The sequence below is a fragment of the Lemur catta genome, chromosome 2 (assembly GCF_020740605.2).
Source record: "Lemur catta isolate mLemCat1 chromosome 2, mLemCat1.pri, whole genome shotgun sequence".
Classification (NCBI taxonomy): Eukaryota; Metazoa; Chordata; class Mammalia; order Primates; family Lemuridae; genus Lemur; species Lemur catta.
Window position 1 is genome coordinate 31749704 of NC_059129.1, and position 27765 is coordinate 31777468.

The 27765-nt window shown below is 44.1% G+C and overlaps 1 protein-coding gene across 2 annotated transcripts in view; it reads left to right on the forward strand.

The window, feature by feature from the left end:
• AUTS2 (activator of transcription and developmental regulator AUTS2) overlaps positions 1-27765 on the forward strand; it is a 1151910-nt gene that overhangs the window by 858564 nt on the left and 265581 nt on the right. The gene's annotated exons all lie outside the window — the stretch shown is intronic.

Here is a 27765-nt window from a genome sequence, read left to right on the forward strand (position 1 = left end):
TAGACTGAGCATGAAGCTACGGACTGCAAGCCTGCAGGCCCTTCGCTTGCCAGGCCCTCTTCCAAGGCCTTATACCTAATTTTATATTCCTAACTTTTATTCATTTTCTTAAAAAGCACCCCGCACAGTGTTTAAGCATCAAACTCCACAAAACCTCTATCTACCTCTGGCCAAGTAAATTTGATTTCACTGGGTAGGACTGAAACTGGATGGAATGAGACCTAGGATCCATATCTGACTCGTTATGCAGGGAAAGCAGTGGATTTAGATGGCATCAGCTGGGAGAAACACAGATGCCGTACCGGAGGAGCACGGAAACCGCACTGTTAGCATGTGTTGACTACATCCTTTGTGTCAGGTGCTATGTTGATTCTTATTTTGGGTTTTTCTTTTTTTGGTGGCGGGGAGGTTTGGGGTGTTATTCATTTAATTCTTACATGATCTAATGAGGTGGGTGCTTTTCTTACTCCCATTTTATATATGAGTAAACTGAGCCCTAGAAAGATTAAGTAAATTACCAAATTATCACAATACTAAGTAGTGAGCTGTGCTGGCATATAACAGGCCTGACTTTGATTGAAGCTGTCCTTAACCTCCACTGCTAGAGGGACTGTTGCCAAAGCCAGAACTTCTGATAGATTTTTGACTTATATTCTGGATGTTTCATCTACAGGTTAGAGGAAGCAAGATCTAATTCTATCCTGCTACCCCAAAAAGGATTGCTTGGTGAAATGTCAGTGGGAGAAAGTAATCATTTCATCTTCAGATAAAAAAAGTTGACGCCTTGTCTAACATGTGCCATAGATGACAACAGGATTCTAAGGCTTGGGGCTAAAGGAGGAGGTGACTCAAGAGACTTCAGCAGTCTCAGAGTTGTAATTTTGCCTCAACAGCTGGCTCTAGGAAGGGGGAAAGATGGAGCTTGCATGTGGCAACCAGTGACGGAGAGTCGGAAGGAATGCACGTGAACCAAACTATGAGAAGCATACCCACATTAACTGAAGCTCACAAAGATCCTAAAGACAAGCAATGTTTTAAATTTTCTTTTGTTTTGGTTTTGGTTTTGGATTTTTTGATCAAGACTAAGAAAAGGAGGGAGGCCTTGTCCTTGGGAATGATGGTGTGGTGTTGATGGACGGCCCAGAAAAAGCTATTCTATTCTATTCTATTCTATCTCTACTTTCCCTGTCCAGAAAACAGTCTTATGAAGGAAAAGTATTGAATTTCCTTGGCTTAGGGTGAATTTGGATCCAAGATGAATAAAGAGATTGCCTTGAAGATTTAAATGAACTCAAGTTTCCTGACCTGGACGAGTTACCTCCCCACAAACTGAGAGATCTTACAGATGAAATCATTGACCGCCCCCTCCCTACCCCACCCCCCGAGTAGGGATGTTGGAGAAAGGCTGGGCAATAGGAGAGAGGCTGGAAGACTAGAGGGGAGCAAAAGAGTTCTAATTTTTTAAGGACAAAGGAGTATTCTGCAGCCATAGGCCAGCGAGTATGAAGTGCTCAGCAGGATCCTAGGCCAGATCAGCATGGACAAGGTTGATGAAGAGGAAACAGGAATCAGAGGGTGAGGTCACTAAGCCTGCATCACCGTAGCTTAGTACCAGGCCTTCTGATGGATGCTGAAAATGGGGTGGGCATTCTCACACTCCCTTCTCAAAATATTTGACAAGGTCTTTTATGAAGCCTTTGTATATTGGGTGGAAAACTCTGGTGTGGATACAGCAGTATTGGTGAATTTGTTGAACTGACTGAGTAGATGGCCACTCTACTGCTGTGTCCTGGGACTCTACCCTACACAAAATACTTGCCAATAGTTTGGATAACTATTTTGCATCAAATTTGCAGAAGGCAGAAAGTTGCGAGGAAAGCAGATCATTTCAGATGGCAAAATCAAAATCAAAAAAGAAAAGAAAGCTCATTCATCCAGTCAGTATTTGAGTGTCTATTGTATGCCAGTCGTACACCCCTCATGGAGCAGCTACTTCTGGGTCGATTGTCCTCGTAAGGATAGTGAACAACAAACAAATATGTGTGGTGTCTGTGTGTAATGTCAGATGATGGTAAAGAATATAAAGAAAAATTTTAAAGGCCAAGAAGCTAAAGAGCACTGAGGGCTGCTGTTGTTGCTAAAGTGGTTGGGGCTGCTTCTCTAAGGAGGGAGCCTTTGACCAGAGACCCAACTAGAGAGAAGCAGGAAGAAACCCACAAACCTGGTAGAGGGAACAGCAAGCGCAAAGGCCCTGAGGCTGGAACATGTTTGGCATCCTTAGAAAGACAGTGTAGCTGGATGGGAGTGAGAGCAGGAATAGGAGGTGAGGTTGACAGGTGACCGTGATCCAGAGCATGGATTGTTCTTACAGGACATGGTAGGAATTTCAGATGTTCTGGGGGACAGGGGGAGCCACTAGAAGGTTTTCACCATGTAAGTGATAAGGTCTGGTTCACATTTTTAGAGCATCAGTCTAGAGAGCAGCACAGGGTAATGTAATGGGTTGGCTCTTCAAGGCTTAGCGATAGGAGATGCGAAAACGACCTAGCAATTATAGTGAAGATTCACCCTAATCTTAGCAACAGTGTCATTTGCTTGAGGAAAAAGCTAACAGTATTAAATGTTGTATGGCATTTGCACTAGCCAGTGGGAAATGATTTTTACACCCCCCCCCCCACCTGATCTTGGCAGTCTATTAGGGTAAGGACCTAGTGGCCAGCAAAGTTTCCCCATGGCCTCAGCCTCTCACTGAGCTAGCCATTGCCAGCCCCACTCCCCCACCCCCAGCAGAGAGAGGAACACCAGGGAACCAGTTGGTTCTGGCTTTCTAGACTCTACTGTGAAAACTCAAAAGAGCCAGGAGACATGGCAGAATGAAGTAGGAGTGTTGAAAGTAGAGAAAACCTCATGGTCGAGATGATCCCTGGACTCAGATGTTCGGAAGCCTGCTTGATAGAGGAGGTTGAATTTGGCCACAGTGGTCAATCCTGCAACAGACTATTCCATATATAAAATAGGCTTCTCAGAGTCAGCACTGTCTAAACGTGGACTGGGCCCACACAGCATCTGCTCATCATGAAGAGTATGTAAACTGAGGCTGGACAAGCTTTGGGTACAGTTACGTAGAGACAAAGTCAGTAAGCAGACGCAATGCAGAGTCTGAAAATGGGAAAGAGGGTGGAGGTGGGGAGAGAATCATGAGGAGAAAAAGGGCAGCGAAAAGAGAAGCCTGTGGGTTGTAGAGATGATCTTTACCTGTAACCCCAAAGGGAACAGGAACATCTGGGTTCTCCCCTTGCTCCCCTTTTCTCTTGCCCTCCAGCCAAACCAGCAGCACATGGTATTGTCTAGTAGTCGGTGTCGGCAATAAAAGCCACGGGGCTCTGACCTCCCGCAGTGTGTTTCAGCCTGTGAATTTCCTGGATATCTTTACGGGGAATTATTTCTTGGGGAAGGAAGGGCAGGCTGGAAATAATATAAGGAGATCAAGAAGGAAGTCAAGCAAGTGACACCTTTAAACAGGCGAAGCGAGGAGGGCTCTTCCCCCTGGGACAGTTAGAGTTATGCAGAGCTGTAATTAACCCAGCAGCCCACTGGATATGTCTATTTCACTGCACAAAGGCTGTTGAAAGAAGGATTCCTGAAGAAAGAGGTTCCAGTTCAAATGGTATTTGAGTAAGTCCCTTGTTGGATATACTATTTCTGGAGTTTATGGCTGTAATCAACAAAACATGGCTATTCTTTCATGCAGGTTTCTCATGACTTTCTGAGTCCTGTTATTTAAAAAGAAAAAGAAAATGAAGGCATCCACAATTGGCTGGGGGTTGGGAGAGGGGTAAAGGGAGAGAGATATATGGCTAGAATCAAATTAAGGACTTAGTTTTCTTTTCAAAGGATGTTGAAAACATTAAAAGAGCAGGTGTGTCATTCTTGCATACATTGAAACTGAGATATGTAAGAAAAGTTTTTTGTTCAAGTCCCTCAAAATTATTGTATTAGCCTCCCTAATTTCAATTCATTAATTCTTTTTTTAAACAAATATTTTCTGCATGCCTACCCTATGATAGGCACTGGAGATATGACTTTTTCTCCACTGTGTTCATTAAGCTAATAGTATGGAGAGATAGACAAAAACATTTAAATGTGGAGACTAATTAGTATGTCAGATGATACGGCACAGAGAGCAAAAATAGCAGGGAGGGAATCAGGGTGGGGGGTATGACGTCAAATCAGTCAAGGAAGGCCTCACTGAGACGGTGACATTTAAGCAAAGACCTGACAGAGGTGCAATGTGGAGCTGGTGGATGTATGTGCCGCGGGATGGGGCATGGGGAGGCCAACACTCCAGACAGAGTGCACAGGGACTCCTGGGTGGCAGTGTCCGTCCCAGCGTGTCTGAGGAATAGCGAGCAGGCCAGTGGGGCTAGAGGCAGGGCCAGAGCAGTGGGGGCTGACGGCAGAGAAGTCAGGTAAGGTGTCTGTCCTTACCCTCGAAAAAGCATTTATTCAGTTATTCATCTGGGCCAGAACACAGTGGTCTGAGTTCTGGAAAAATGAACCTTCATATCAGCTCCCTCCTCCCACACCCACCAGATCTTGGCCCTTCAGAATGGCTCCCATTAAACTAGAAACTGAAGAAAACAAAAGTTAATTGTCACCATGCTACTCTTTACCCTTGGATGGTCCTGGAGCCTTTTGCCATAGCTTTCATGTAATGTGCCTCATTATACCCACAGCTCTTATGTAATGTGCCACATCCTGGGAGCAGACTGATGGACCCAGTGGTTATGACTGATGGGAGAGATCCCCCAAATCAGAATTCCTGGTCATATCTACTTTATGTATCAGCAGGCAAGTTGGTGGTTGTTTTGTTTTGGCTGGTTTGTTTGTTGTTTTGGTATTAGGGTTTTTGTTTTGGGCTTAGGATTTTTTTTTAAAGTACTGTAACTGCAGTCTCAAAACATGGAAGAGCATTCTCCAGTGAGCTATCTCAAGCCATGAGTTTTACCCAGTTGCTGGGTAAATTGGTGAACACGGAGAATCAAAACATTTATATGTGTAACTGATTTACGTACATTATATCTGTATGTGTGTGTACTAAAACATTCTTTAAAATAATTACCAACCATTAAAAACATATTAGCTAATGGTGGTAAAAATGCTGGAACTACAATGAGGTAAGCTCTGTTTAAAAGGACTTTGGAAACTCACGATTCATAATCAAGATTTCAACACACTAGTCTGTATTTTTAGGGCAATATATCTGTAAGTAGAAACAGGCATATTTTCAGAAAAACATTAGCTTCTGAGGTCTGGCCAGCTCCTGTTCTTACCACTCTGTCATCTCTGATTGGATTAGACGTCACAGAAAGTGCCTCAGATCCCTGTTTCATGTTAAGTTTAACCCCTCCAGTTGAATCCCATCCTTGTGGAGCTCAGTGGAGAGAAATTAAATTTCTATCACCAGAGCTATGGCATTGAATCAGGTATCAAGGGGGCTACATCAGTAAACTCTGTTGGTTACAAGATGTATGTCCTTCCCGAGGCTCTGTAGCTGTTAAGTTGGCTCTTTCCAATCACAGTCTGATCTTTCATTTTACTGTAATGCAGTTAGACAACCTAGTTATTCAGGCATAGACTTCTCTGTTTTTCATTATCCCTGAATAACATTTGATGCTGAAATAGGGAAGACGGGAAAGATGGGGGAGGGGAGCCAAGCATTTTTCACAGCTTGTGTGAAAGGCTTAATATTTGAAAGTCTTTAAAATATACTGTACACTTGCATTCCAATTTTATAAGACTAACATAACATGTTCAAAAGCTTTATGAATTTCAGCATGTGACCAGAGTAGACGTTCGCCTGTTTTAAATAAGCCATAATGGCCTGGCAGCAACCTGCATAGTTAGCAAATCCCTCCTCTGTTTATGAGCAGTCGTTCCTCACCAGGTCACTGCAAAATACTAGTTTTATCAGTTTCTGTGGACTCCGTAGTTGGTCTCTGTGCCGAGTTCAGCATGATTCTGGTTTTAAGAGCACAAAACCAAGGGCATCATGATGAGGTGATACTTCATTTTGATTTTAATGAAATGGCGTGACTCTGACTTGCTCAAGAGTATGTCCAGGCCTCTCATGCCCTGTGGTGGGGGCTTGGTTCCCAGATGCCTCCCGTGAGCATGGGGCCACACCGACTTAGCAGGCCCACCCTTTGCTAACTGGAGCCTGGAGAGTTCTCAGTGCCCAGAAGATTTTTTTTTTTTAACTTCCTTAGGATGGAAGCACCCCCACCCCATCACCCCTGATGATGCTTTTTAAGTCAGGCTCTCCTCTCAACATAAATCAGAGCATAAAACATGCTAGGGCCCGCCCCACTCTAGCCTGTCGTCTGTCCTGGCTCTGCGGTGGCAGGCATAGGCATGCTTCTCAGCGGTAAGGGTCATATGTTACCAGATCCCCCACTTCAAGGAAATTCGCTACCTCCCAGGGTAAAATCATACCAGCTTCTCCGAGCGTGGCAGGGGAGGGAGACTTTCTGTGTGTTAAAAACCTGCTCAACTTTGTAGCCCAAACTCTTTTGCCCGCAGATTCACCTTGGCCTCACCAGTCCCTTAGGAATCATCTGCCACAGACCAAACTGGCTTCAGGGGACACTCCAACCCCCTTTGCACTCTGGCATCAAAAGCTCCTTTAATTACAAATAGTGCACTAGAGAACAGGCTGGAGCATTTAAATAAGACTGATCTAAAGGCTGTGGGCCAAAGAATTCTCACACGGGGCAACGTGTAATTAGGTAATCTGACTCATAAGATAAAGTTTACTGGCTTTCAGTGTGGTGCCCCGGAGGGCAGCCTCTCCCACCTGCTTTCTGCCCAGTGTCGTTGCAGCAGTTATTATCACTTGTAAGCCCAGCCTCCTGGGAAGCTCTGTCAGGTCTGGATGCTTCCACAGGCAGACCCCAGAGTCACCCAGTCCCTTTTCTCTTTGGCGTAGAATAATCATGATCCTCACTGCCCACTAAAACATCCTACTTAATATTTAGAGCCCATTACACATACGTTCAAAGCTTGGCTTTTGAAAGTCTTTACAGTACTAGCCTTCTTACCTTTTGAAATGAGGAAAATGTAAGTGTAACCACCCATGAAGGCATATAAAACTCCCCTATATTTTCCTCATTTATTCCTCTTGTTTAGGGCAAGCACAGTTCGGGGTGGGCAGTCTAGTTTAAGCCATTGAGTCTAGTTTAAGCAGTTGTTCACAATCATGATTTTATAGCCTTTAGTTATATTCCCTCTCAGACATAGACATCCCCAGAGATGTAGGAACTCATGCAGGAAAACCCATTTAATTAGGACCCACTGTGAGGAACCAGGAAACAGACCCTAAAGTACTTTATGACGGAAGCTGTTGATCAGGAAACAGGATGTTTTCCTTTCCCTTGGTTTAGGTCTGGCTCATACTCCTTAGGGGAGATCTGGGGGCCTGTCTTCATCCCCACTGAAATAGAACCTAAAACCTTCCTAGAATCAGGTTACCCTAGAGGGCAGTGACATTTATATCTGCTTTTTTGTTTATTCATTATTCTCCTTCTGAAGATATAAGTGGCAGGTCTTGAGCCCCTGGAATCTCTGCCCAGAGGCCTGGCATGTTGGATGTTTGCCAGTTGAGTTTGCAGAGGGCCTCCTGTCCATACTCTTTCTCTGCCCCTTGGCTACGTAGCATCCTCCCAGAGTTTTTCTTTTAGGCAGGAAAACCTCACCTATCCCTAACGTGCAAAACTTTTCATTTGAGGAAGAGGAGAACTGGTTCAGTAAATGTTTCTGAGTGAAATTGACTCCAATCCTTGCCATCTTTCATATTCAACTCAAGTCCTTTTTCTATAACAAAGTCTTCTCCAGCCAAAAGTGATTTTTCTTTCTCTCTCCATTGAATAATAGCATTTTCTACACACCTACTTCCCCCCTCATATTGTTGACTGGTTTTATTTCTAGTCAGTGCTTTTCACAGTAGCGTCCCTAGCTCCACTTAAAGACCTAAATGTCTGGGACCATGTCTTCTACTTGATTATTTCCCACACAGCACTTAATCACTTAGAAACTTTGTTAATTTTTCCCCACAGTGCCTCACATACAGTAGTGCTGAGTTATAACTTTTTCAGTCCATTTGAAAAGAAATATGCTATTAGTCAAGAAATCACTGTGCTGAGTGCTTCAAGGGGCACAGGCAATGTAAATGAGACACCCTACCCTCGAGGAATTCACAGTCTAAGTGGGGATAAGATGGAGCCACGTGAAAAGTCAGCTAATAATACAGCTCCATATAGGATCTGGGCCAGAAAAGGCTAACAACAGATGATCATGATGATGATGATGCATTATTTGTTTACCTTGGGTTTTTACATATGTTTCTGCCCATCCCCATAACAGATCTGCAAAGTAGAGGCATTAGGCATTCTCAGTCTCAGTTCTCTTGTCCGTAGAGTGAGGACAAATGACTTGTCCAAGACAATGAGTACAGAGTGCTGGCATTCAGACAGCTTTGTGTGCTCCACTATGAGGCTTGCACTGGGTTCCAAAGACTCAGAGCCTTTCCTCTCCCTTCTCTCGTTACCTTTATGTGCTGCTTACTACCAACCTTGTAAATATATTAAGGAAGGTTATCCCTGTTACTCACTGCCATTAAACAAGGTCAGAGACAGTCTTTCCAGCACAGATGATACCTTGGTGTTTGAATCAGAAAGGAGTTGTTCAAAGACATCTGCTCCCTACAGAAGTGAATGAAATGTATCACATGTCAGTAGTTTGTTATAATGTCATGAAAGTACTTGTAAGTTTTAATAAAGCATGTGCTGAGTAGATTGTTCTGGACTAAATAACCCTACAAGGTACTCAGACTGTTAGATCTGATAAAGGGTAGACAGGTGGCAAGGAGGTGGCTGGGGCCGGAGAATGGGAACCAAATTGTAGCTAGGAACTGTTCCCTGGTGGGAACATACGTTGTAAAAAGTTCCTAGTAACCTTTAACTGACTTAGAGCTCATTACCATCTAATTAGCATAACATGGGGGTGGAGCTTATGGAGAATTCTAGAAAAGATGCATGCAAAGGAAGGGAAAGTTATATAACTTACCCTGTTGTGTAACCTGTCCTGTGATCTGTTATATAACACCAACCTGTCAATCACCCCCAAAGGCGGGAAATGGCAACCAATCCTGCCAGGGGAAAGGCAGGACAAACTAGTGAGCTTATAAAAGGTAACATGTGCTCAGCCTCTAGCGTCTTTCTCCACACGTGGGGACTGACCAATTCTACTCTCTCTGGAACGTATTTTCTCTTTGTGTAGATTCTTTCTTTTATGTGATAAACTATTTGTATTAAGTTGCTCTGTGTTTGTGATCACTCTGTCATCAGCTCAACTTGGTACTGGGGACCAGGGAACATCCGACGCAGATGAACCTAACAAGACTACAGTGTATCCACCTGTATTGTGGCAGATATACTTTAGTAACCGACCTGGGTTAAAATTCGGACTTTACCATTTACAAGCTTTTTAGCCTCAGCAAGTTAGTTAACTTCTCAGAGCCTATTTTCTCATTGGTAAAATGAGTGGCATAATGCCTATCTCAAAAAGTTGTAGTGATTAAATGAGGTGAGCATAAAGCACAGTGCCTAATAGTGCACACTAAGTTGTGGTTATTGTGATTATATTGTTATATCCCCTCCTGAGCTATAGAACTTGAACTTGTGTTCCGAGCTGGAGTCCCCAGAACTCTTCCCAAATGGGAGAGATTTAAATTTGAAATAGCCTCTCTCTTCTTTCAGTGAGGATGCCAACTCTTTTCTGGGTTTCCTGTAAGTCCTCTAGGATATGCTACTTTGGATAAAGTCTAGGTACTTTGACCTAGGGAAAGAAATTGCTGTCTGACTACACTATTTTGACCTCCGAACACCTTTGGACAGTTTCACGTTGGCTCCAGACCTCCTAAGAACAATGTTGTTCTGTCTGTAGAAAACATTCCTTTGAGATGAGACAGTAGCTACTCACCTCTTCCTTTCCCAGCCATGGTTTTTAGTCACCAACAGTGGGACCAGTGAAGGGCAGTGGCATAGGCAGCATTAGCCCAATATAGATAAGCTCCAAGATATGTATCTTCTCATTTGAAGAAATACAGGCCTGCCAAAATTTGCCTACCATTCCCAGTGAGGGAAAAGAAATGACAGGTCCTATGAAGAAGAAAGCACAAAGCTGATTGAAAGAGGTGCATCTGGAAGTCACTTTTCCAGCCTCCTCCATTACTCGGGAGGAAACTAACTTGGAGTGTCTTCTTCAAGGTTAAACTCCCTGGCAGCTGATGGAACCTGGCCAGAGGCTGTGAACTTTGCACAGAGGGCATCTTCAGAATCGCCCTCTGCTCAGTGGATCGCTGCCCTCCCATTACTCTGCTGGCACGTACCTGATTTGGTTGACATTTCCATAATTAATTTATAACAGCAATAACCCTGAATGAGCCTATTTATAGGTTTGTGCAAGCTAGGTAAGAATATAGATTAAATCTCAGATCATTAACATACTTAAAGGACTTAGGAGAGTTTTGTGATTGTCAAGTGATATGATTAAAAGGCCTCCAAGCTTGGTGTGTAGTGGGAATCCGTAAGTTTGCTGCCCTTCCCAAGCCCAGAAACAACAAAACAGCAAAAGATAAGCATACGCTCCACCCATCCACGAAAGGTGTAAGGTCACCACCAGGAAAGACACTGTCTTTTCACCAGCCTGCCGCTTTCCCGATGTCCTCCAGACCCGGCCAGGTTCAGCAGTGACAGTCTGAGTGCCCCGCAGCTGCTGCCCCATGGCACGAAGATCCCTGGGCACAGCTCTGACCCTGATATAATAGCCACTGTGGTACCAACAGTCCTGCAGGAGGAATTGCTAGGACTGTCCACAGTAGTAGAGATGAGAGTGTGAGAAGGGCAACTATTCGTTAAAAGGATGCTATTATAACTTGCACTGCTCTGTGAACCAAATCTTTCTTTCTTCCTTTTTATGTTCTGGTTGTTACCTTTTTGAAAAATAACATGTGTTGCCTTTCTATTATAAAAGTAAGACAGGTTTAATATCAAAAATAAAGATAAGTACAGAAAAGAAATTAAAGATCACTCATAATTCTACTACCCCAAAATACCCACTGCTAGATGTCTGGGTATGTCCTTCTAATAGAGTCTTCTTTCTGACATTGTGCTAGCAGAACTGTTCTCTGGGCAGGGAGGCCTCCCATTCAGGTGCTTTCTTTGACGGTGTGTTTCCTATTGAGGGTAGCATCATATACTCAGGGGATGAGAACCCATCCATCAGTAATGAATGGCTAGTGACTCCCTGCCTTGTTTTCAAGATCCCTTTTCAAAAAACCACTACACAGTAGTTGTCCGCCCCCCATACCCCTCTTCTTCTTAAAGCCTATTTATCCTTCCCTTACCTATATAAGCAAATATGATGACACTACCATGTCATCCACCCCTTTCTTTCACTTTAAGGCCGTAACTTCTTTTAAGGCTCTCATGAGTCCTTCATGTTATCCTACAGCCCAGAGAAGGATACTTTGCCCATTATTCCCATTATTGGTCCTCATTACTTGTTTTTTACTTTTGCTCTAGTTTTTTTTTTTTAATTGGCAAACTGGCTACAAAACACTTAAAATCAAGTTAAAGTCAATACATATAAGATCATCACAAATGATTACACATGTACACAGATAATTGTGACTTTCAGTTTTATTTTTTAAAATGAATTTATAAACTTTGAACATTCTCCTTGAAAACAGAGGTTATAGATTATGTCGCCAGACCCTTAACACAGCACTTGGCATGTTATAAATACTTGATTAATATTTATTGAATTAAGATGAAAATGAAAATGAAGAGAAAATTTAATTACCCAGGCTACCTTTTTTTATCTCAGTAGTTAAGTGCAGAGAAAAAGGAGGTCATATAAAAATGATGAAAAATAGTATCTTAGAACAATTTTTATGGTATATCAGTGCATTTTTTTGTGCTAAGGTATCACTATTAACACAAGTGAGGACCCTTTTTAATGATTTTTTAAAATCTTGACGATGCCCTTTTCACTTCTTTCCTAAATGAACATTAATATAAAGCCATAAAAGTTTCCTTGGAGGCTTTCATGAATTACTGCACTGTAAGGTTGGGAAAGGCCATTTGCAGCCATTTGTTTTATGGAGCTTGATTCTGAACCCCAGCACCGCCCCTGACCCTGCAGGGGCACCCGCTGAGGCACGAAGCTTTTCCAGAGGACAGTGAACACTGCCACCTCCCCCGGAATAGCACCAGCCACACTCCCACACCCTGCCCCAGAGCCAGCAGTGTCAGCCACCAAGCGCTGCCTTCGCCAAGTAGCCTGGATGCAATGAGGGGAGGGGAGAGAAATTACTAATGATGCATTGAGTAGCTCCTCTCCTATAGGGTAGATTGATTTTCAGTTTACCAGCATGAATCATTTTTGCCATATAACTGTTTGGTCATTTAGTACTTGAAAAAATGATGCCAAAGACTAGAGACTTGGTCTAGGGCATTGGCTTTCAGACTCTTTTTGCCTCCTGAACTCTTTTTCAATTAATATTAGACATCAAATGGAAGCCTAATCCATTAAACAGAGATGGGGGTTTGAGTACCTGGAGCTTCCCCTCACCACTGTGCTCACCCTAAATCAGCTTTTCACAGCTTGCTCTGAAAAACCTGGGGCCTAGAGAGATCAAGGTATAAGAGCGTGAGAGGTAAGCACAGGATAGACAGATGATAAGAATAGTAACGGCTTACATTTTTTGAGGCCTTCCTGTGTGCCAAGCACTGTGCTAAGCACTGACTGTCCTCAAAAAAATGGCATGTTGTGATGTTTGACTCAGAGTGTGCTGTGGCTGCCTGGGAACACTTGAAAAGGATATTGGATTGTTTGTAGGAAGCACCGAGCCAGATTAGCTTGAAAGATTGCTCTCACTACGGTTGTCCTTAGTGTCTGTGGCAGTGTTGAAATGGATTTCTCACAAGTGATATCAAGAAAAAAAATAAGCAGACAGATTTATCCAGCGTGTGTATGTGTGTACACACACATGCACGTAGAACAACTCTGAGCCAGGTGTACGCGCCGGGTCAGGTGCACTGAGGTGTGCTTAAGTCTAACACATGCAGCTCAGTGGGTACACCACTTTAAGGGTCATTCAGAATGTTAAGGCAGAAATAGCTCAGAAAAAAAGTTGATAAAACAAGAAATGTGCTTTGCCAAGCTGGGTGGCTGTATCCTTAGATGCTTGTTTTGACAGATCATAAAAGTCACAGGGCAGAACAAGTCTGTACGTCTCACTTATTTCTAATCCCCGCTTGTCATTTTGGGCGAAGGACTGTCTGAACCAACCCAGAAAAGGAGTCCCTAGTCGTCTTTTCATCTTCATTTCCTGAGCATCTTTGGATGGTGTGGGTGATCAGAGCACCAGGACAGGATGAGTCCTATCCCCACGAAACACCTGGTCCGTCAGTCAGTTCACAGCCCCGATCCGGGCAGGCTCCTGTACCCTGGCATCTGTCTGTGTGGCAGAAGAGAGGGGAAGGGTGAGTGGCGGAGGCATCAGGAACCTGGACTAGCTGAGGAGACGAGACAGACATTGGGAACCAGTGGACTGCCAGGAAATGATAAGGGCTTGGGGCTCAGAGAACATCATTTCCAGGGTGATTGGAGAAGGCCTCAGGGAGGAAGAGAAATTTCAGCAGAGATTCAAAGGTTGGGTGGGATTTGAGTCGCTCAGTTGGGGCAGGGAGGGAAACTGCTGAGGAAAGATAGGGAAGTGAGAACATGCACGTTGTTCTCGTTAGAACCACACACACGTGAAGGCTCTGCGATGAGTTTAGTGGGAGTGGAGAGATTACATGGAAGAACATCATGAGAGGCATGCCCATCATGGACTGTGACAAGTGTTGAAATGCCTGGCTAAGAAATTTGGAGGCTTTTAAATAGTTTTGAGCAGGGAAGGGACACAGGAAAGCAGTTAAACTGGTTTGACAATCAGGCCACATACCAAACTGAGGGTCATGATTATGTGCCACATTGCAGATGTGCTTAGAAAGCACAGCGTGGGCAGAAACCCAGAGGAACAGGATTCTCTCTTCTGGAGCCCTAACCAGGGGAGGCAGAAGTCCGTACTTTTATTTAAGAAGCGTTTTTCTGACATGAATAAATGCCATGTCATGAGTTTGTGGTCAAAGCAAGCTTAAAAACAGTAGCAAATTACTTGTAAGGAATTTCTCCTACAGCATCCTGACATTCTGGAAAAGCTGGTGCTGAATAGGGACTAGGTCCTGCCTGGGCACTTACCAGGCCACCTCATATTCAGCACGTTCCCTTTGGGTCCCATTCACACATCTCGCGCTGGCCCGTTTAACTGAGCTGGGCCTATTGCAGACCTTCAGATATTTAATTTGTAAACACTTAATAAAGCACTGTCAGTAGGTCGGCTTGTCTTCTCTGTCGGCCACATCAAAATCAATACGTCCCCTGGGTATTCTGCCATGATTGTCTGGGCTGGGGAATCTAATAGGATTAAGTGTGTGGGGTCCTATCTGACGCCACAGTCCACAGTGCTAGTTAGATGAGGTTAAAGACTGGCTCGCCATTGTGGAGGCACGATTGCTTAGGGGTCTGAAAAATCATTAAAGCTTGTCCTCTTAAACGTTGATTGTTCCCTGGTGATTTATTGACAAAACACAAAAAAGTGCTCTATACTGCACTCTAATTATATGTATGAGGCCATAAGATCTCATGGGAAATTAAATAAAATTTACAGCTTGATGGTTTTATGCTCCTGGGAGACATACCTTCTTAATAAGATCTTATAGCTGGGAATATTTATGAGGTTAAAGTCCGTAGGCTTGAGCAAAAGACCTAACCTTTCCTTGGGAGGTGGGGATGGGGTGCGTTTTGATTTCTTTGAAGATAAATGATTGTAATGAAATTTTCAGGGGTTTAGGGAAAAGTGCTCAGTGAGACACATCAAGCATTCCTCCTTAAAACCTCGGGAGGACCGGCTGTGAGGGCACAGGGATTTACTGCGACCATTCGTCTCGTCCTGCCCACCTCCTCTGGGGCGCTTCGTCCTCCTCCCGCACTCACTGTGGCTTCCTCGTCTGATTAGCCCTCATCACACTCTGAAAAGGGAGGGAAGGTCCTAGTTAAGGCCAATTACGTGAGGGTCAAGGAGGAGAAAGGAATTTGAGGAAGGAAAAAAGGAGAAAGAAAGACTGAGAGGATGAATCCATATTCAAATAGCCCCAAAGGAGTCGCCGGACATTTTGGATACTTAGTATTTTACTGGGTCACTTTCTCTTTGTGTCCAGGGGTGGCTGAGGCCCAGGCCCTGATTCTGCAAGGACGGTAATGTGCTGTTCTAGGCAAAGAATCAGAGCCTTCTGGGGCAAGTGGGGGCGGGGGAAGGGCCTCTGCAGGTGGCATGAAGATGATTCTTGTCACCTTCTTGACTGACTGGAGTGTTTATCCCAAAGTCTAAATGGATCCTACATTAAGTTTATGCTTGAAAATGGGCTGTTTCAACAAGAGAGAGGATCGCTTTGCCCCCACTGCCACCATTCTTGCGCTTTTTTCTTCAATAGTTTTGAAATGGCGGGAGCTAGGTTAAGTAGGTAGGTAGGTAAACAGATAGGTAGACAAATAAGTAGGTAGGCAGATAGATAAATAGATTTCATTCTTAAGGCTGGAATTATACTTTTATTTGCTCAAGGAAGGGCAATTATGTGGAACTCACAGGAACATGTCATATGTGATTTGTTTTTCTGTTTATTTTTTTTGACGAGTATTTTTTATATGAAGCCTGCATGGCCTCTTCTTGGTGTGTGTGGGTGGGCGGACACAGAGAGGGCATCGACAGAGGGCTTGGGGCTCAAACTCTAGGGGGACGCAGAATGGAGGGGCAGCATCCTTCTGGGGGCCCTGAACTCAAGACCTTTGCAGCCAGCCTTCTCCCACTAGGGCAGCTCTCGACGTGTTTTGTACTGTGCTCCAGTTTAGCCAGAAGAGGCACAGCCCCCACAATGAGAGCCACTACCGACACTCCTGTGAAAAGAAAAGGACTATTTAATTAGGATAAATTTATACAGTCTTTCCCTGTGAGGGTGATGCATGTGAATTCAGAAGTCTCATTACTCTCCTTACTGCCAAGGAGTTATGCTCCTCTACTTCCCTTTTCCAGAATAGACCAAAAGAAAATAAAAAAGACTCTGACTGCCCATGACTTAGATTTGTTAGCGTCGAGATTCCGAATGAGTGAAGGGAGGACATGACTTGGTAGGATGGAGGCGAGTGACCTGGGTTCTTAGCCTGGCTGCTCTCTCTGGTTTGTCACTGTGGTATCTCTCCCTGGATCACAGTTTCCTCATCTGGAAAATGAAGAGCTAAGGCTAGGTGGTTTTAAGGTCCCTTTTAGCTCTAAAATATTATTTTATGGTTGTAGGATTTATGTAGGAGAACAGCATTTCACTCTATCCCTTGCTTTAGCCTTTTGAATGAAAAGTGAGGTGTCTCATCAGTTCAGACAGAGCCAGCTCAAGCCCAGTGTCTCAGATAAAAGGAGAAAGAAAAAAAAACTTATTAAAGATAGCTAAGTTCCCTTGATAAGCAGGAAGCGAGAAATCCTGATTTAATTTAAATATGATATTTCTGTCTTCATTAATTTAAAGCATGTATATGATAATGTATCCTTTTTTATTTAGTGGTCTGCCCTGGAGGGAAAGAAAGGCTTGATTGTGAAGCAGAGGGGCAAAGGCTTGGGTACATTTTAATAAAGATGAATATCCCTAAAAATGCTTGAATTATATGGAAGTAAGATTTGTTGCAAGTTACAAATCAAAGCCCGAATTGTCACTTATCTCCTAATGATACTTCTACACAGATTATTAATTTCATTTTAGAAGCCCAATGAATGTTATATTTTATGACATTGATTAAACATCTTGCTGCCATCTAACCATCCATCCTTTTCGTTTTCAAAAATCCATATCGGAATTTAACAAAAACAGCTCATAAATTTGTATTTTACAGCCCAGCAAAGTTGACTGGTTCTCCACTGCACTTACTACCAGACCTACCCTGATCTCTGGGCATGGGCTATTTCCATTCTTAGAAGTCCGGCTTTTCCAGACCAACCTTGCGTTGTGTGACCAGAGTGGGGCTGGGGGAGTTGTTGGGCAGAGCCTCTGTGGCTTCTGGAGCTGCAGGGCCGTGAGGGGGGTTGCAAGGTGGTCAGGGTAGCCCCTGGCTGGGATTCGGGGACTCAGCTTTCATTCTCGTTCTTAGACAGCAAGTTACCTCCCTCTCCTGTGTCCTGGGGATAATTACCTCTCCCCCACGGGCTTGCAGTGTCATTGTGGGGATGAATGAGACAATAGATGTGACAGGCCTTCCCGTCCTTCAGAGGGAAGCAGTGTGGTAGTGGATTTAAGAGCCAATAAAGAGCAGAACTAGATGATAGGTTTTAAATTAACCTCAGGCATTTTAGGAAAGGTTTAGGATAATTCTTTCTAAGGCAGGGAGAAAAGACTTTTGAAAATAGGCTCATTGTGTTATTATTTATCATACTTTTGTCAATAGAAGCCCCTCTGGTTCTTCCAGACTCAATCTGTGTTTCCTTAAGCCACTGGGGCTCATGCCCTGCCTGGACAGGCTCCCAGGACATTGTCGCTGTCACGTCTCCCTCCCTTTCCCTTTGTGGTTGCTGTTCATTTCTGTCCAGAGAGGGCCCCGGCATCCAGACCGTCGCGCAGGGTGGGCATCTCTTCTCCCAGGAAGGAAACATCAAGAGACATATTCTGAGAAACCTGACCTCGACTCTGCATGAAAAATTAAGGCCTGGAAACCAAAGGCTGTCACATGTTGAAGAAATAACCTAATGAGGCTGAGGGTCAGGAGGAATTGGGATAAACTGTGTTGCAAGGATTAATAACATCAGGAGAAAAACCTCTATTAAATCAGAAGTCTGCCTCTGTCCAGTGAACCTTACCACAGGCGTGTAAGAGGCTCGGTAGGGGGTGATGTTAGTGCCCCTGGAGACCTAGAGAGGGGTCAGCTCTAGAAGAAGAGGTGCCAGCCCAGTCCCCCCAAAAGGGCCCCTTTGTTGCTCCGTGGCACAGGGGTTACGGGTGTAAGCTCAGCAGGCAGACTGCTGAGGTTCAGATCTTATCCTTCTTGGTGCCCTTGGCAAAATGATCAAACCTTACTGATCTTTGGTTTCCTCATCAGTAATAGCCCTGTCACTAAGGGACGTTGCGAAGGTTAAATGAACTAATAGTAATATACATCAAGTGCTTAGCATAGTGCCAGGCCAGAGTTTGAGCTTGATCAAACGTTAGCTGTTGTTGTCATGTGTTGGATAGTAGTCTCTGGTGGTGGTGGTGATTTTTTTTTTTAGTTTTATATTTGTTTTGTTGTTTTTGTGTTTTCCCTTAAAAAACAAACAAAAAAAAAAGAGGTAGGATAGCATCACTTAAAAACTGCCGCAGCCTGCACTGGTCTAGGTTCTGCAGAGCCTCTCCTGTGGGCATGGTGTACACGGGTGTCAATGACAGAGCCTCAGAGAGTGAGGTTGGCGCTGGGGACAGCCCCTCCCTGCTGTGGGGGTGAGGGAGTCGGTGTGGCACGACGATTGCCGTGAGAGGACAGTCGCTGCTTGGTGCAGGCTTCTCCAGCCTGTTGTGAAGTGTGCTTGAGTGACATATTTTGCCCTCCTTTTTCTGACTCGTTTCCCTCCCGTCCTCCTCTCCTCCCCCAGCCCAGCCAGCCCTCCGCGGTGCGCTCCGGCGCTGGGGATGTTGCATAAAGGGAAAATATGGCATGTTTACAGAGAGAATTTTCAAGAAGTGTTAATTTAATATGCTAAAGTGTTCCCTTCAGCGTTTTACCTTTCCTTGTTGTTTTCACAAAACAGCCAAGACTAAATAATGAGCCCAGGGCTGTGCCCTTTGGTAGCGTGATAGCTCATTACCCACTAGCGGCCTCCATCTGCCCTCATGGCTGCATAGGGAGCCATTACGATTATGATGGAAATCTCAGAAGCCATTACCAAGATGCAACAGAGGGCCTACTGCAGACAGCCTAATGGACTAATTTGTAATTGGGAGAGGGAAATGAGTTAGCGAGCTGGGGCCGGTTTTGATGAGAGTGGAAGTGCGCATGCTAAATGTGATAAATGAATAGGAATGTGTGTTTGCGCAGTGGGCTCTACAAGGCTTTCCATCTCTCCTGGGGCCTGGAGGCGTGCTGACAAGCCGTGAGGAGCGAGGAGGAAAGGCTCAGGGGAGGCGAGCAAGATTCAAGGAGAGTAGCTAAGGATAAATCGGTGAGGAAAACTAATGGCAGTAAAATCCGAGGAAATGACTGCATCTGCCATGAAAGTAGTAATTAGGAAGCATTCGGTGTGCATGTCTTTAACTGTTAAAATAGGAGATGAGGAAGAGCCCTGGTGCTTGTTGTGGGAAATGGAAGGCTGGGCCAGCGGTGAGCCAAGAGGGAAGCTTCTAGAAGGGACAGTGTCCTCAGAGCTGGTGGTCCAGACAGTTCTGCTTGCTCAAAACAGAGCTCATTCCAGAAATGCCACGAGCACCCTGTCTCCCAAGGGCTGCTGGAAATCCAGTGGTGGGAAGGCCTTGCAAGCCCAGAGGCAGCCATTGTGTAAGGGAAGGAGGCCGGGCTGTAGCACCAGCCATCCTGTGCTCCTGGGCCAGAAGGCTTCTGTCCTTGGAGGGCCGGAGAGTCATTCCATAAGCCCCCATGCCCAGCCCTCCATGCTGAGAGTGCTGGGTGTGAGTGTGGCTGGAGACACAGATTCTGAAAACTGGCACTTCCTTCTGTTTGTCAGTTGGCTCCCAGCATTTAGGCAGCCTGGCCCGGAGACTGCTCCGGGTGCTCCAAGGAGGCCTGGGCTTTCGTTCCTGCTCACGCTGATGGGCCTGGTGATGAGCAGTCCCCCTTGGTCTGAACGCAAGTCCAGGAAGTATCTTCATTTTCTGTTTCTTTTCAGTGTATCTCCTCAGTTCTGTCCCCTACCCTCTAAGCCTTGGTGTTCCTTCTCCTAGGTCAGACATTCACATCCTTTAAAGCTGCAGCCCAAGCCTTAATGTGCCTCCTCCTCCCAGCAACCTGCTGTCTTCAGCCCTTTCTCTGGGTCTCACATCTCACTTTTCCTCTTGGGACAGCCTGATTTAAGCCTCAGGGTTGTCCTAGCTCTCAGGATTCCTCCTGTTCCCTAATGTTCTTGTCTCTTTGCCTAAGAGGACCTTTCAGTCTTCCTAAATGGCCTAAGGGAAGACATATATTCCTTCCAGGAAGAAGGAAGAACTGGAATCAATTAAGTGAACCCCAGTGCAGGGCTGTTCGGACACTTTCCAAGGTGAGAGACCAAGCTGGCCAGCTCTGCTCGTAGCCCCACCTCTGTCCCGGGGGCTCGCTTGTCCCTGCACATCCCAAGTACACAGGAAAAGTTCCCATTGTCTTCACCAAACACCAGAAGACAAGGTTTCTAATCATCTCCCTAATGGGATGATGACAGTCATGTTCAGCAAAATTTTATTGACAGCCTATTTGATTGATTATATGAATTATTGATCCCATCTACTTTGAAAATGAATTCAAGGAAAGCAATAAAAAATACAGATACGTTGAGACCCAAAGCAACACAATCTGGGAGAATGGATTCAATAGGTTAAGAAGCTGAGAGGCATTCTCAAAATAGTACAAATTTAAGGAAGTTATTAAAAAAACACAAATGTACTTCTGCTATAAAGAACAGTCATGGAAAAGGGACAAGTGGATGAATGTCATTGATTAGCGGTAAAGGTACATTATGTCATTAGGAGACACCCTACCTGGTATCTGCTATTAAGTATATCGCTGGTTATGCCATCAGTGTCCCTAGACTAGGAGCCCTGTCATACATTCCAATCCAGGTTACATGAAAGGCCAGGATTTTCCATATAGAGCTATTGCTTAGCTGTCCTTTACTAAAAGCTCCCAGAATGTGACAGCCTGGGACTAAGCCCTGGAGAGACTAAAAATCAGGTTCCTACTGTACCCAAGCTCCCATTCTAGGCCAACCTGTACTTGGACAACTGTAGTTCAGTTACCTAAACAGTAATGAAAGGTTTAGAAAATACATAGGAAGAAGTCATCATCAGCCCATTTAACAAATATTTATTGAGCACATACCGTAGGGCAGGCACGGAACTAATCAGTGGAGACACAGCATTAAATAAGTGAACATGCCTCCATCCTCGTGAAACTTACAGTCCAATTCTGACCCAAGGGAGAGGGAGGATTCTGGGCGGGGGATGTTGGGTAGTGGACTATGTAAGCTGGGCTGTGAAGCTAAAAGTTCATCAGAAATCAATCAATAATAATGAAATATCCAGAAAAAAACCCAAATATTTGGAAATTAAACAATATGTTTCTAAATAATTCATGAGTCAAAGAGGAAATCACAAGAGAAATTAGAAAATATTTTAAACTAAATAATAATAAAAATACAACACATTAAAATCTGTGGGATGTAGCTAAAGTAATGCACAGTGAGGATGCTTAGGTAGATTAATAGAGGAATACTTAGATTGGAATAGAAGAAAGGTCTAAAATCAACCAAAATTCTACCACAAGGAGATAGGAACAGAAGAGCACAAATAAACCCAAAATAAGAAAAAAGGAAGGAAATAATAAGGAAAATAGCAGAAATTATCAAAATAGAAAACAAACAATAGAGAAAATTAACAAAGCCAATGGCTGGTTCTTTGAAAAGATTAACAAAATTGAGAAACCCCTAGCTAGAATGAACAAGAAACAAAGAACATGAAAAGAACACAAATAATAATATATCAAGAATGAAAATGATGCTGTCAGCACAGATCTTACAGACATTAAAAGGATAATCAGGACAGGTGTTCGACAAGCAGAAGGGGAGAACGTGAACCTCAGATAACTAGAGTTGCTAGTGATGTGTGAGTTTGAGGGGTGTGGGGAGGAGTTGGAGTAGTAGGCAGGGGCTGAAAAGATGGCTTGAAACCAGGTGTGAACCAGATTTGTGCAATGACCTGGGACTCAGGTACACAGGCCAGTTTACTGCTCCTTATGCCAACATCATTCCCACCCCTGAATGGGGCTCTGATGCGTGTTAGACCAGTGCTACCAAGACTGAGGACAGGTCCCCACGTCTACCATAATGCCCTGCTCTCAGGGTACCTGGACTTCCTCAAAGCATATCTGGACATAGGTCAGTAAGTTCTGATAGGTCTGTGTCTGCATCCCCCAGAACATGAGGATACTTCATTTCTCCCTCCCACCTTCTAGCTTCTCATCAGTCAGGCTCATGGATTTCAAAACTGACCCGATGCCATCCTGAGACCATGATATCACGCTTGCCCTGGTTTATATGTTTCTGCAAATGAAGCTCTTTCTTTTAAGATTGAGCCTGAATATTCATACCAGAAAATGCTCATCAGAGCGTGGCTGCTCCCCTGCAACTTCTAAGTCAACATCAGCCTGCCATGGCCTATTCCAGACCCATCAACACCTAAGAGAGAAGGAGGGTGGCACAGGCAGGGTTTTATCCACCAGTCACAGGCCTGGCACCTATCAGCCATGAGTCTGTAGACAAAGTCCTACACTGCAAAGAAAAGGCTGTCAAAGCTGAATTTTTCCACTGCTAGTCTTTTACCTGGCAGGAGTTCCTGGCTTGTCTGCTGTTGCCCTTGGTGGAACTGGCCGTCCCCTGCTCTCTGTCTCTCTCTCTCTCTCTCTCTCATCTCTCCCGTTATTCATCTGAGAGCCAGTGTTGCACAGTGGCAAAGAGCATGGACTCTGCAGCCAGACTGTGATCCTGAGCAAGCTACCTTTCTTTCCTCTTCTCAATTTGACCATCTGTAAAATGAGGGAAATGAGAGTGCCATCTTGTAGGGTTGTGGTGAGGCTTCATATATTTTAAAAGTGCTCAGAATGGAACCTGACACCTAGTAAGTGCTAGCTAAAGTGCCAAATCCTAGGTCTGGTTGTGGGGCCCTTTGGCCTTGCCTGCTCTTGTATTCCTCAGGCTAATGACCCTGGCATCCCTCTTCTGGTGGCACCTCCTCCACCCTGTCCCTCCCAGCGGAGACCTGACTGCATCACTGCCTGCAGGAACCCTGGTCAGCCAGCAGCAGTGTAGACACAGGAGGCCTTGCCCGCTGGTGCTGGGGTACACTGACCCTAAGTTGAGACCTGAGACTCTTGTGGGATCCTCCGAACTTCCAAGATTGTTTACTTAATAAATTGGAAGGTTTCACTTTCTCCAAAATAGCCTTTGGCTAATCAAGCCACCCTACCCATGAAGTACTGGTTGAACAACCAATTCATATTATAACATTGATGCTGGCAAGAGAAGAATATCTTGGAAGGACAGAACTGGGGCAAGGATGGGAAAGAAGAGGGAGAAACAGAAGTTCTCATGGGGAACTTAATTTAGTCAGAGGATATAGCATCAGGCACTTGTGTTTTACTTTATTTTTTTCAGAATGTTCTCACATGCATTATCTTAGCATATCCTTTCTACAAGTCTGGGAGCTAGGTATGGCCAAAGTAGGTATTTTCTCTAGAAATGAAAAGGCTGAAGCCCAGGAAGGCTGACGGACTTGCTCAGGGTCACACAGCTACTTAGAGACAAAGCGAGGACCGTAAGCCCAGAAGTGTTGACCTAGAAGTGCAGGGCCCCCTGCAGGGGACTGTGAGGAGCATTGTTGTGAACTACTGTCTGAGCAAACTGTGTGACCCCTCTTGGCAAGAGGAGAGGCCTTGGCGTGTAGCAAGACCAATGAAGAACACTCTGGACCCGACTTACATTGTGTTTTGAAACTCTGCCAGGGAGAGGAATGTCCTGGAAGTTTAGCCCTCTGTTGGGTGTTTCTGAAAGAGTGTTGTTCTCTCATGCAGGATTTAATGAATAAATTATAATAACTTTTGCATTTTTATCCACATTATGCATGTTTATCTGCCCTTCCCCCATAATTTCCCTTTCCTACTTCTACATAGTACCATATTTCTTTTCATGTTTTATCTTTGGGAACTTGCCACTGATTATTATTTTTTTCAAAAAGTTCATTCCTACTGATTGCTGATAAAGATGCACATCTCCTTGTTCTCTGTTTAAAAATATGTATGCTTAGGGCCAGAAACTCAGGGAGGTGTATGTGGGAGAAGGTACATTTACACCTCCAAGGGGAGGGTTTTCTTTTAGGAGCTCAGAAAAGAGTGGGGAAAAATGTTATATGACCCCTGGTGATATGTGAGTCCCTTAGGTGTCTTACCTGTCTCCAACTCCTACAATAGATCCTTTAGCACGTAAATGCCTTTGTGGAATACCGTGCCAGTGGTTAGCTGGCTGGCGATGGGCTGGACAGCGAAATGAAAGGGTGGGTGGATGCGTGCTGAAGCATCAGAGTCAGATCTCCTTTGGATTGTTGTTTAGGGCACCTTCTCAACTAATTCCTCCTCTGGTTTCTACTATGGTATTTTATCTAAGATTTATGCTGGCCAACTCTCAGAATTTCTTTATGTTCTTAGTAGAAAAAGATTACTTCTATAATTTATCAAGGAACATACTTACTTCCTCTCCCAAAGAGCTGGGGGAAAATATATTAATATAAATGTGATTGAGAGGTGAGAACAAACTCTAGGAGGAAGGTTAACAAAGCATAAGAATTAGCCTAGATGTGACTTCTAAAATGCAATCTTTGGTTTTCAACAATTTTTCCTAGTTCATTAAATAATCTTTCTTGGAAGGTCTACTAATTCCTTTCAAAAAAAGATATTTATTTTACATTTTATCCTAATAAACTAGGCATTTTTATTGCCATGATGTTTTGAAGGGGCAGGGAACAGTATTTAGAACTGATACATAGAAAATCCACTGACCAGGAAAAAAATGTAAAATAATTGGGCAGGATAAGCAATATTCTCTGCCAAAAAGTCAACCAGGAAAATAGTAAAGATTTATGTGCAGCAAATCCTGAGATTAAAATTTAAAATAAATAAATGGAAAGGATGATACAATTTAAAAATGCTTCCTCTTTGAACTAGGCATTGAAGACTCAGAATAAAGTGGGCCTTTTCGTTGCAGAGCTAACCTTTGTGACCAACGTCTCCTCTCCACCAGGAACACTATAGTTGAGAAGCAAGAGAAGTCCTTGCTAAGAAGCTTGTCTTCTTAAGCCATGAGTGATTGTCAAAGAACCAAATATCAAATTGGAAAATCTCTACCAATCTTTCCCATCTGAGTCTAGGCTTGGTTATGTTTTTTCAAAATTACATTTATTTTACAAATAATCAGACTCTGAAGGAGCTTTATGTCTTTTTATCACTCTTGGAAAGCATAGTGGGCCTCGGGTTGAATCAGCAGAACATGCAGCTTCATAAAGAGCTTGCTTGGGACTCATGGTGAGGAAAATGCCAGAATTTAGGTGCTTTAGAGATAGGAGCTGTATTTGCGATGAGCAAGGGGGTTATGACTGTTCCTGATTGCCTTACTTCCCTTGTTCTGTTTTTCTTCCTCTTGTAACTGGTCCCCCCACGTCCCCCACCATCCTCTGACCCCTTCACTTCCCGCCAGCTGCCATCTTCCCGTGCTCCACAGCCCCTAGCTCGAGTCCACTTAGGAGAACAGGCTGAAGGCTGCTGCAGGCTCTGAAGTGATTTATTGCTTAGCAGGAACTTCACTAAACTTCCCAAGATGATTTTTTTTTAGTTTTGAAAATCAAACAGAGTTCAAAAAGTAAACATCACAGGTTGACATCCCAGCCCCAAAGCAGAGGAAAAATGTCTCTTGTTAAATTTTTTGGCACATAACAGAATTTATGAGCATTTTCAATGTTTTGATTTTCCCCCCAGTCACTACTATTCCTCACCCCCCAGAGTTAGGTGTGGAGAGATTATGTTGGCCAGTTTCCATGGTGACGCCAAAGAAAAGTAATTTTTTAAAGTAGGTTTCTACTGTGTTATTTCACATGCATGAAACATCAACATCTATTCTGTGTGGCTATTACCCCTAAATGTAAAGACACATAAATGGTTGGAGTATTTTATATAAATAGACAAGTAGGGGTGATATTTGCCTTGGTCTCGTGCCGACCTTAGTAACAAAAGTCTCTCAGTTACCCAGGGCACCTGGGAGGGAGCAAGGGAACAGTTCGGCTCAGTGTTAACCTTTTCTCCTATGAATAACCATAAAAAAAAGAACATAGCTCAAATTTAAAGTTCACCCCCCTCCAACTGAAACTAGGGACCAGATGAAAAGTTCCCTTTCGGGCTCAGTGTTCAAAGAACCAGAATTAGAAAACCTTAATGTCTGTTTTCAGTCTAGCTTACTTGGTCAACCACTACAAGTATCCCCTTTCTCTGTCCTAGGAATCATCTAGAATCTTTCTGCTCCAGGAGACATTCAGTTGCTTATAGCCTCTGAAAGGTGCGGTTGAAGCATATGCCTTTAGTAGAAGAAGTTTGGTGAAACTCTCTCCCCTTCTCCCCTTCACCCCAACACATACCCATGCCACACCTCCTCGCACACACCTCTCACACCCCACACACACTCACACACATCACACACCACATGCGTGATCTCACAGTAATCACTTTCCTGAAGCTTTGGGCAGGGTGCTTTCATCTATCTACAGCAAGTCAGAGTTTTAAAATGGAAGAGAATGGGATGAATTGTCGCATTATTTCCCTTGCATGTAACCATTGTTAGATGTTCTTAAATTATGCAAGCAAGACTACTTGGGTTTGGAAAGGTGAAATGGAAATCACAGCCTTATCTTTGGAGAATATCATCTTACATGAGGAGAGTGCCTTTAACTTTTCCAGGTTCTTTCCTGCATGTTATTTTATTTGAACTTTCTAATAATAATCCTGGAAAATAATTTTTCTTGGCACTCTTCTTATTTTCAAGCTGCAGGGACAGAAGTTTGGGTTACCCAGATCATTAAGGACAGAGCTGAGTCAAGAATTCAGGACCCTTGATTTCTCCTAAAGTTTTAATGTTTTTAATCCTACACTTGGCATCTTCCACAACAGTGTGTTCCGTTTCGAGGTGAGAAAGCACAAGGTCTGCAGCTTCCTGGGACGTGGTCTCAGACACGCAGAGCCCGTCAGGAGGAGTTCGCTCTTTAATTAACAGATGTTCGTTGAGCACCTGCTACACTTCGCATGCTGCTCCAGGCAGCAGTGGCCCAAACAGTCAAGAATCCCTGCATTTCACGGGTAGGGAGATGGTAAATACACGAGTAAAACACGTAATGCATGCTTCAGATGAAAAGGAATGGGCAGAGGAGGTCTTCTTGAAGGGAGGCATTTGAACAAGACTTGAAGGTGCTCAGGGAGTAAGCCTTGAGGATCTCTGGGGAGAAGTCCAGGCCAGGAGGAAGATCAAGGAGTGTGGAAAGCTGCAGGAGTTGCTTTCCTGAAATCCACAGGACATGCTGTGTATTCGTTGCATGTGTGTGTATGCATGAGTGTGTGTGTTTGAAAACTTTTCTCGAATTCTAAGGTTGGTACATGGCTTTAATTTGTGCCTTAATGGCATCCTGCACTTAGGGAGCTCTTTAATAGATGCATTCTGGAAGTTGTAATCATCAGGCCTGGGCTGGTATCACATTACCTATGTGGAAAAAACAGAATTGCTTTGGCACTGACTGAGTC